General features: G+C 42.8%; 1 long non-coding RNA gene across 1 annotated transcript; it reads right to left on the bottom strand.

The window, feature by feature from the left end:
- Positions 1–2,228: 2,228 nt before the first annotated feature.
- Positions 2,229–3,865, bottom strand: LOC111840025 (uncharacterized). Its single transcript, XR_002837269.2, has 4 exons — positions 3,040–3,865; positions 2,513–2,573; positions 2,365–2,415; positions 2,229–2,271 (listed from the first exon to the last, which is right to left on the bottom strand). It is a non-coding gene; the product is annotated as an uncharacterized lncRNA (long non-coding RNA).
- Between the last annotated feature and the right edge of the window lie 5,644 nt (positions 3,866–9,509).

The raw sequence follows: 9,509 nt of genomic DNA, 5'->3' as shown, positions 1-9,509 counted from the left end.
TTTCCATATTGATCCTGAAAACCAGATCCCTGAAATGAGTGACAACTATTTCGGAATCTGTGATCGCTTGCTCCTTTGAACGGGAGCATATTAAATAGTTGTCTATGTAGGACAATATCCTGACGCCGTTGTTTCTCAGTGGTGCCAGAGCCGCATCCACACACTTGCTGAACACCCTTGGAGCTAGCGACAATCCGAATGGGATCGACTGATACTCGTAGGCTGTGCCTCGGTATGCGAACCTGAGGAACTTCCTGTGTGCGGGATAAATATCTATGTGAAAATAGGCATCTGACAGATCGATCATCATGAACCAATCGCCTGGACGAATCGACTGACAGAGGATTCTGCGTGTCAACATCCTGAAAGTGTACTTTCGGAGGTGACTGTTCAACACACGGAGGTCCAAGATAGGGCGAAGGGAAGTGCCCTCTTTTTTTGTAATGACAAAGTAACGGGAATAAAAACCCTGTCGGCTTTCCCTTTCTGGGACAACTCTGATCGCTCGCTTGCGTAGCAAAGATGCGATCTCGTCCTCTAGGACCTGAGCTGAATTGCCGTCGGCTACTGAAACTAACACACCGTTGAACCTGGGTGGCCTCATAGCAAACTGTAGCCTGTAACCTCGAGAAATTGTGGACAAAACCCATGGGTGCGCCACACATAAACGCCACTTCATTACCTGAGCAGACAGCAGCCCCTTGAAAAGTTCTGCATCTGCGACGCCTGGTGATGATGTCACCACCACCCCGGGGGGGAGATAAACTCCAGATAGAGGAGCAAGAGCTCCCCCTGGTGATGGAGTTCGGGAAAGATTTTTTTATATCTTTTTTTCTGAACAGTGGGGAGCAAGTCGCCCTCGGCCTTTGGCCTGGCGAGAAGGGTCTGGCTGCAGACACTGTGGAGCTCCACAGTAAGCGGAAACACGTGACCTCCACAGTAGGCGGAAACACGTCACCGCCACAGTAGGCAGAAACACGTGGAGCTCCACAGTAAGCGGAAACACGTGACTTCAAATTTGAACACAGTTACGTCGCACGAGAAATGTTTTTGTGTTGTATCCCGTATTGCAATATATTGGAATAAAAAGTTAAAAAAATATAGGATGTACTTAAAATAGATAAATTAATAACAATAGACTTTGACAGCGAAAACTAAATTGCATTTTTGTTACTGTTGATGATGCTGAGAAATAAACATGGTTCTAATTAAGTGTTTTTAATTCGTAAAATGTATAAAAAATATTATTGATTACAAGCTAATACATTACTGTTAATAGCAACTAAGCTTTTTAATGTTACAAGTATAAACAATGCTGTTACATTTGCACTGTAATCTTTTATTTTAAATTGTAGTAGTATAATTTCCCCATGGGGATCAATAAACTTCAACTATAAGTATGAACATGGAAACAAGTGAACAAAATTTTGAAATAAGTTTAATTGTAATTTTTTATTTATATTGAAAAAAACAACACATTAAAAAAAACAAACAGCCTGTGCCTTCCTCCGTCCATTATTTTTCAAACATAGCATTGACCCTTAGCCCCTGCTCGTCAACACATGCCTGTAGAAAGAGCTCCATGTCCTCCGCACACTGAAAAACAAAGATGAAGAAGTCCCTTGCTTCAGTGTCTTCTTCCTCCAGCATCTCTCTTAAGACCCTCTGCTGGTCCTCTTTATTTAAGGACAGATATTTTGGCATGGTTACGTGTTCATGGAAAAGCGCCTTATTTTGGACAACCCACTGCACAGCAGTATGCAGATCTTGAACTCCTGTGTCAAGCAAATGGGGATAAAAATTTAGATATTCTCTGAAGCAGAACGGTTATTTTAACAGTGAGTCAAGTCACTAACCATTTAATTACACTAATGTTTAAAGTGAATACTGACCTGACTGACTTCCGGTAACTTGCGCTTTTTCAGTCTGAAAATGGGCACATGTTGTCCTTGAAGCACAACTTTGGTGTCCTCTCTCCAGTGTGCAAAAAGCTTGCCATAGCTTAACAGAAAATTTTGATATTGTTAATGTGTCTAAACCTTGAGACAATATAGCACAGAAGCCAAAATATAAATACCTCCTGAGATCAAAGTTCTCCATCAACAGCAAGCACCACCATTTCCGCAAGTAGGGCATGTCTGATTGTAAAATATCAATATGAAACTTGTTTAACAACTTTCAAAAGATTCAAGACTCCATTGCTCTCAAATGAAATAGGATACTTACTCTAGTATAATCAAATGGTGCATCCAGTTCCACGTAGAGAGCAGACTGTTTGGGACAAAAAATAAAAATTAAATTGTTTTGGAGCTTAATTTAACTTTTGTATAAATCTCAAGGAAAACTGAATAACAGAAAAATAACCATTAGCATGAAGATCCCACAGTCAATTCCAAAGTCTTGGCTCGGAAAACCCTTTATTACAGAGAAAATAAAGGTTCATTAATAAAATCCCTTAAAAGACGACTAGTGTAATTCATGTAATTCACCATACACTCACACCATTACATACCTTCAAGTCAAACCTATTTTTTTCTGACCACTGCCCTGGAATGATCTTCACTGCAAGATTCCTTTTTCCAAGACAATTACATTCACAAGTTAACAGACATCATCATGATGGGTGTGAAATGCTATTTGCTAATAGCACCAACTTTAAGTACACAAGCCTTAGGAACACGGCCTTAGGAACACGGCCTGGACACAACAAAATGTAAAAGTACAGTCACATGCTCCCAGTTGGTTAAAGTGTGTCATACATAGCAATTTCAGTTTTATTTTCAGGTTGGCATAATTTATAAACTGATTTTTAATGGTGCTTTATGTTAAACACTAGATTTTGAAAACCCTATTAATGTGTGAAACTCTCATCTAAAGACAGCATCGTTGATCTGTACACCATGTGGCACTGAGGACACAATCTGTGGTATGTTGAAACATCTGTTAAAGACAAACCACATTAATTTCAAAACATTAGTATAGAAGCAATTATAAGTCATAATTACACACTGAGATTTAATCTGATTCATTACAACTTACTCTCAATCATTCCCATCATGCTGACAATCCTTGCTTTATTAGTAATTAGAACAGCCTCGTCAAGTTTAGGGTAGTCTGGGCACACCTGGCACAGAGTTTCAAAAGGAATGAGCTGTCTCTGATGTTCCATTTTCTGTGACATGACATCTTCTGGAAGAGATTGAGGAATTTTTTTCTCTTTAAATATATAGTGGATACTCCTTTCCTTGCAGCAGCATTGTCCTCACAGGAAGAACCCTCCTGAGTCATCAGTGATGGGGGGCCTGATGATGGCACATTTGACTGGAAGAGGTCTCTCTCTGTCTGAAAGAGATGCCATTTAGCAATGCTTTTATGAGGGCATGATATTCGTGGCTTTGCACAAGCACAATGCCAGGTATTCCTCTGAGCATTGTAAGTCACAAATATTCTGCTAAGACGGCAGAAACTGTATTTCAGGCTCAAGTACAGAGAAACATATCTGTGAGGAGGATCCACCAAAATCTACCCTCACACAAAGTGGAACATGTGTCATCTGGGCAGCTTTCTGTCTCCTTAAGCATGCCGCAGCCTTGTCCTTTCCGAAGAATTTCAGGACCACCATTTCCATCAAAATAGCTTCTTGAAGAAATACCTCTTTCACAGTTTCTCTACAGTAATCTAGTGAGCGAATGTGCTCACATAAACTGTAGCCTAGTCCGCTCCGCTGAGCCAGCAACTGATATTGCTGACATTCCTCCAGCTCACATCTGACATTGTGAGATCTCCCCCATGTTTTCCTCTGAACGTGAACTGGCACAGAAAACCCATGGCCAGTTCTCTGCACAGCAAATAAGCCAGTAGTCTCATCTACACAAACACACTGCAGATGACAAACAGGTAAACATCCAGTGATCTGTTTGAATGCCTCCTCATCATGTGAGCCTTTAAGTTTTTTTTAAGAAGACTAAGACCACAGTGAGGGCATTTCATTCTTATTGACTTCCCATAAGCCATAGTTTCATTAAGCACAGAGGGTAGAGCATATGAATGTTCTACCAAAGGTTCAGAAGACTGTTTAGACACTGGACAGAGGACATCGGGAGGGAGACGGGGCTCCTCGGAGAGTGCAGCGGGAGGAAGACGGGGCTCCTCGGAGAGTGCAGCGGGAGGGAGACGGGGCTCCTCGGAGAGTGCAGCGGGAGGGTGACGGGGCTCCTCGGATAGTGCAGCGGGGAGTAGTCCTGACAGTGGTGGCTGACTTGGTATTGAAGAATGCTGACATGATAATAAATGTCTTGCCATATCCCAGCGCCGTATAATTGTCCTGTTACAGACAGGGCAGTGAAAGTGTCCTGTCCTCCTACATGGCAGCCTGCACCGGCATATAATTTTGTCTGTAAGAGAGAAAAAAAAACACATGTAATTTAAACGTAGTTATATAGAATGCAATCAATTTATCTAACAGAGTGTACATGTTAACAAAAGCATAAATAAAATAATGACCATCCAATCCTCTATAGTAAAAGCAAAAGGGTATGGATCACATGTGCCATCAAGCAATGTGGTGAAGAGGAAAGAAAAATATATTTAATAAAAACAAGCTTTTTCTTGCTGATGAATGCACTGAACGGTACAATGTGATAGCAACTTTTAAGTCAACAAAGACACTACAGAAGTTCTGAAAACAAGTGCATATAACTATTTTTATAACTATAACTATAAACTATATTTAATACCAACATACCTTTGAAAGGCAAAGCATTTTTAATGTGTCCATTTATATGTTCCTCAGTCTTTGCCCTGACTGTAGGGCTGAAAGTAGGGCACAGAGGGCAGTGAAAGAGTCTCCTGCAACAGGCTTTGAGGCAGAATCACAGATTGATATGTGCATCTAAAACAGAGAGAAAAGAAGATAAACACCATATACACATTTGAACTATTTTGATGCTACTTTATGCTACTGTATGTTCTTCAAAGTGCCGAGACCCTTATTCTTCTGACCACATTGAGGGAGCAGAGAAAATGTACTAGACAACAGATTAAGTTGAAATTATGAGATCAAATACATTTTGGATGTAAAAAAAAAAGAAACCAGTTCAGGTTTTAGCAGAAATAACACATTACACTTAGCATGTAATAGTGATTTCTCAATGTTACACTGGTAACAATTACTGTTTAAAACCACTGTGCTTCGTGATAATTAGATTTAGCAGAATAACATGAAAGAACCAAATGAAGATTTGGGGAGAAAGGTCTATACAAAAAGATACTTTACAAGACTTTTAATTGTGACATACGTATGTATTGACATACAACACATACAATTTAACAAAGGCCAACTAAAAACTGGGCAATAAAAAAGCGTTAGAGAAAAGAATGAAGAATAGAAGTATTTATAAATATATAAATCTCTTTCTGAAGCACTTTACAACGTCGATGCAGGTGGAATGAGAGACATGAATAAAGCGCAATATGCAATAAATGGAACAATATACATTGATGTTACAGACAATGAAAAGTAGTGAAGTGAATTTGTTCAATAGGAAACAAAAAACAAATACATTTGAAACTGACCACTATATTCCAACAATAACTCATTCTAATGCAAAATGTGGTTTAGAGATATTTTTGGTAATGTCGCTCACAGAAGCCCTTAATCCAGCTCTCTTACTTAAACCAGGGCCAGGAAACAAACATCGGTGTGTTTCTCTGCCATGGAGCATGATAAAAAAAAAACAAGTTTAAAAAGGACCTTCGTTTGAAATATTCCATGTTGATACGCATACAAAGTGCCAACATGATCAGTTTAAGCAGACTAGTTGATTACTAGAATTACTAAATTACTAACAGCACATTTGTATATGAATGACTCTGTACCAACCTTTACGATCCACTTGCGCGGTTTCCACTGAATCTATGCAGATCACGTGTTTCCACCTACTGTGGAGGAGGTGACGTGTTTCCGCTTAGTGTGGAGGTGACGTGTTTCCGCTTAGTGTGGAGCTCTACACCTACAGTGTCTGCAGCCAGGCGCTCTTGGGCCTGGCTGCGACAATGCACACTTTATTTTTGTTTCCCCCGAACTGAAAAGTGCTTGGTGACACAAAAAGAGTGCTTGGTGACACTTTGCCACCGAACTCTCGCTTTCCTGAACTCGAGGAGACCCTGAATGAGAGGGGCCACTGAAAGCAGAACACAGGGGTTGACTGCCCCCAACCTCATCCTCTTTGAAGGAGGGGGTGGGTGGGGCCAAGCAGGCGGCCCGCTTCTTCTTCCCTTGGCCGGGGTGGGGCGTACGGTTCCTTGCTGCAACAGCTGCAAAGGAGTGCTTCCCCCACGGCCCTGGGTTAGCCGCCCTTGGCTGCTCAGCTGCCTGCTGTCCACCTGGAGCTGGACGCTGGACTCTGGCCCCAGCCTGCTTCCCTTTCGCTGCAAAGCTGGATCTGGCTGTCTCAGGGGGGCGAGGTAGCTGTTTGTGAGGTAGACAGAGGTTAAAAGCCTCATCCTCCTGCTTTCTGAGAGAGCTGGTTTCCCTCATTCTGTCCAGGGCTGGGCCAAAAAGACCTTTGGTGGGGTCATAGGCTGATATGCAGATAGCAATGTAACTGCATTCAGAGAACTGTGCAGCATACAGTAAGTGTACATCCTCTGGAAGGTGGATGCAGTCACGCGGTCATCTTGCTGGGCAGAGAAGTGTGGGATGAAGCAGAGATAGAGTGGCGGTTTGGGTGGAGGTGGTAGGCCACTGAAGGCTCCACCGCTGGGGGTTTGGCCAGCCCCAGCTCCTCCATCCCCTGGATTTCCAGCTTAGAGAAGCCCTTGGTGGCAAGCTTGCTCTTAAAAGGGCTGGACCAGTAGCGACTCATCTCCTTCATGCAAGCCGGAGCTGCAGGAAGGAGTTGACGTGCTGAGGGCTGCACAGGTGGGAGCCTCTGCCCATCGTACAGGTCCCTCTCTGCCCCCCCAGCATCCTGAGCTGCGGGCCAGGGTATACCCAGCATAACTGCTGCCCGCTTGCAGACCTCATACAGGTTACAGTGTGCCTGAGAACCTGTATCTGTCGTGCTAGGGGGTTGGGACTGATGGGCAGGGAAGGTGGAGTCATCCTCCTCCTCTTCCTCTATATCACCCATATCGAGGAGGTCAGAGTTGGCGTCACCCTCTGCGTCCTCGTCACCCAGTTCTCCGGCCTCTAGGGAGGGTAAACCCTCAAACAGAGGAGTCAAGTCCGGGGATTCAGTCTCCATCATATCCGCCCAGCTCGTAGAAGCTCACGGGAGATGGGTAATAGTGGCCTGGGGAGTGGCTTTGGACGGGCCCGGGGCCTGTTTGTTAGCCACGGCCACTCTCAGCCTCCGCTCACGGATTTTCTCCGGCATCGAGGTACAGTGGACAGTCTGCGGGTCCACTAGCGATGCCTGAGCATGACTAGCATCCATGCACACTATGCAAAGAGGGTGGTGTAGGAATTATTAGCTCAGGTAAATTTTAATATCTCCACCAATATGTTTGAATTAATTAAAGTTTAATTAATTATTATTTAATGCTGATTATTAACCAATTGTTATGCCGAATGGTCGGCTCCTCCAAACTCGATTGAAGTATCCCCGTGAGTCTGTTAATGTGAGACTTAAATGGAATTCACTAATTACCAGTATCACTTAGTAACCTGGGTTAGAAGGCTCGTCCACCGAGCTGCGTCACCAGGTAATGTAAACGATTAGTAGCGAAGCTCCCCTCACGGCCGATGAGAGAGAGTCTCGGAATGTTTCAGGCGAGTTTGAGGTTCAGAGCGTGTAGCAAGATCGCACAGCCTTACCTCTGGTGCCAGTGCCCACTTCTCAATTTTAAGTTGCACATAGACATTGAGGGTTTTGGGGAGGGGCCGAGCTGACACCAGCTGCTGATTGGCAGAGGGTGGTTAGCACCAGAGGTGTAAAGAGTACCTGAAAACCATACTTGAGTAAGAGTACAGATACCTTACTGTATAAATTACTCCATTACAAGTTACAAGTCACCAATTCCAATAAGACTTGAGTAAAAGTCGTAAAGTATCCAATTTTAAAAGAACTTAAGTATTTTACTCGTACTGAATGTAGGCTCAAAGAACACCAAGAAATGTGGAAAACAAGGAACTATTTATTTATGAGGCTTTATTTCCTAATATAGACATTAAATTGAACACCTCAATGTTTCAAAATGGCAGAAGAAGAAAATAGAACAAAAAGTCAGTCTCAGTCAAACTCAAATGTTCAAAAAAAAGGTAAAACAATAAAAAAACTAATAAAAAAACAAATTCAGAGCTGACTTTAATGGTGTCTTAAGGGCAATTCTTAAGGGCAATTCTTAAGGGTATTTCAAGCAAAAATGGAGCACTCCTAGTAATAAAATAATGACTTGAATTACACCATGATAATTATCAATATCGTTTGATATGATCATGATAAAAATATTTTTGCTATATCGCACAGCCTTAATGGATGCTACCACAGTGGCTTTGCTAACTAGCTAATAACTAGTAACCCATAGGAAGCAAGCTGAACAGTCGTTTGAGCAGACCGTAATATCTGATGACGCACAAAGTCTTTAAGTGTCAAGTCTTGTTAACTACATGGAAGCTATATTATCAGCAAGAAGGTCTTTACCTAGTTACCATAGTTTTGGTAGTGAGTCGGCTAGATAGTCAGCTAACTGATGGAAACGTTTAACCAGCAGCAAAACAACCACAAACAACCATGCGGGTCCCACAGTAAAATCTTTGTGCAGTAATTGACAGTCAATAGTGTGTCTAGCAGAAACATTAACAAACAAAATAATAAATAATAGATAGCACTGTTATTACACTGGGATACTAAAGATTTTTAACTTAATGACATAACAGGTACTACAACGATTCCGTTCTGCGAGTTCGCTTTGGCTTCCGCTTTAAGACGTGTTGGACAAGGGCGTGGCTTTCGCGGTACGAATGGGCCGGGTTGGATGTGGGCGGGGTTGGATGTCCAACCCCGCCCTCCTGCAGGCTGCAGCCAGACATACTTGAAGAAATTAGCCGTGGTAGATAAAGATCCTGACTTGTCGCACGCAATCACAATGTAGCGAGTAACGGTAAGCGTCCGTTCAAATGTAGTGGAGTAAAGAGTACATATATTCAGTCACAAATGTAGTGGAGTAGAGAGTAAAAGTTGCTTATATTTTTGATACTCAGTACAAGTACAAAGTAGCCAAAAAAATACTTAAGTACAGTAACAAAGTCCATTTACTCAAGTACTTTACACCACTGGTTAGCACCATGCCCTTCCCCTGTTTTAAAGCACTTTAGAACAACACGCACGAACACCACATATGAGAGGGCGGAGGGAAGCATGGGGTCTTTTCACACCCCCGTTCTCTGTTCACCATCTGGGGCCGGGGGCTGGGAGGAGCTGGCCGTCCGGTCGGGGTCTGGGCTGGTGGGCTTTTTGGCTGCTGTGGGGTCCGGGGTGGTCTTCTTGTCCCCATGCCAGAGGAAA

This window comes from Paramormyrops kingsleyae, chromosome 10 (assembly GCF_048594095.1).
Source record: "Paramormyrops kingsleyae isolate MSU_618 chromosome 10, PKINGS_0.4, whole genome shotgun sequence".
Classification (NCBI taxonomy): Eukaryota; Metazoa; Chordata; class Actinopteri; order Osteoglossiformes; family Mormyridae; genus Paramormyrops; species Paramormyrops kingsleyae.
This window is presented reverse-complemented; position numbering and strand designations above follow the sequence as displayed.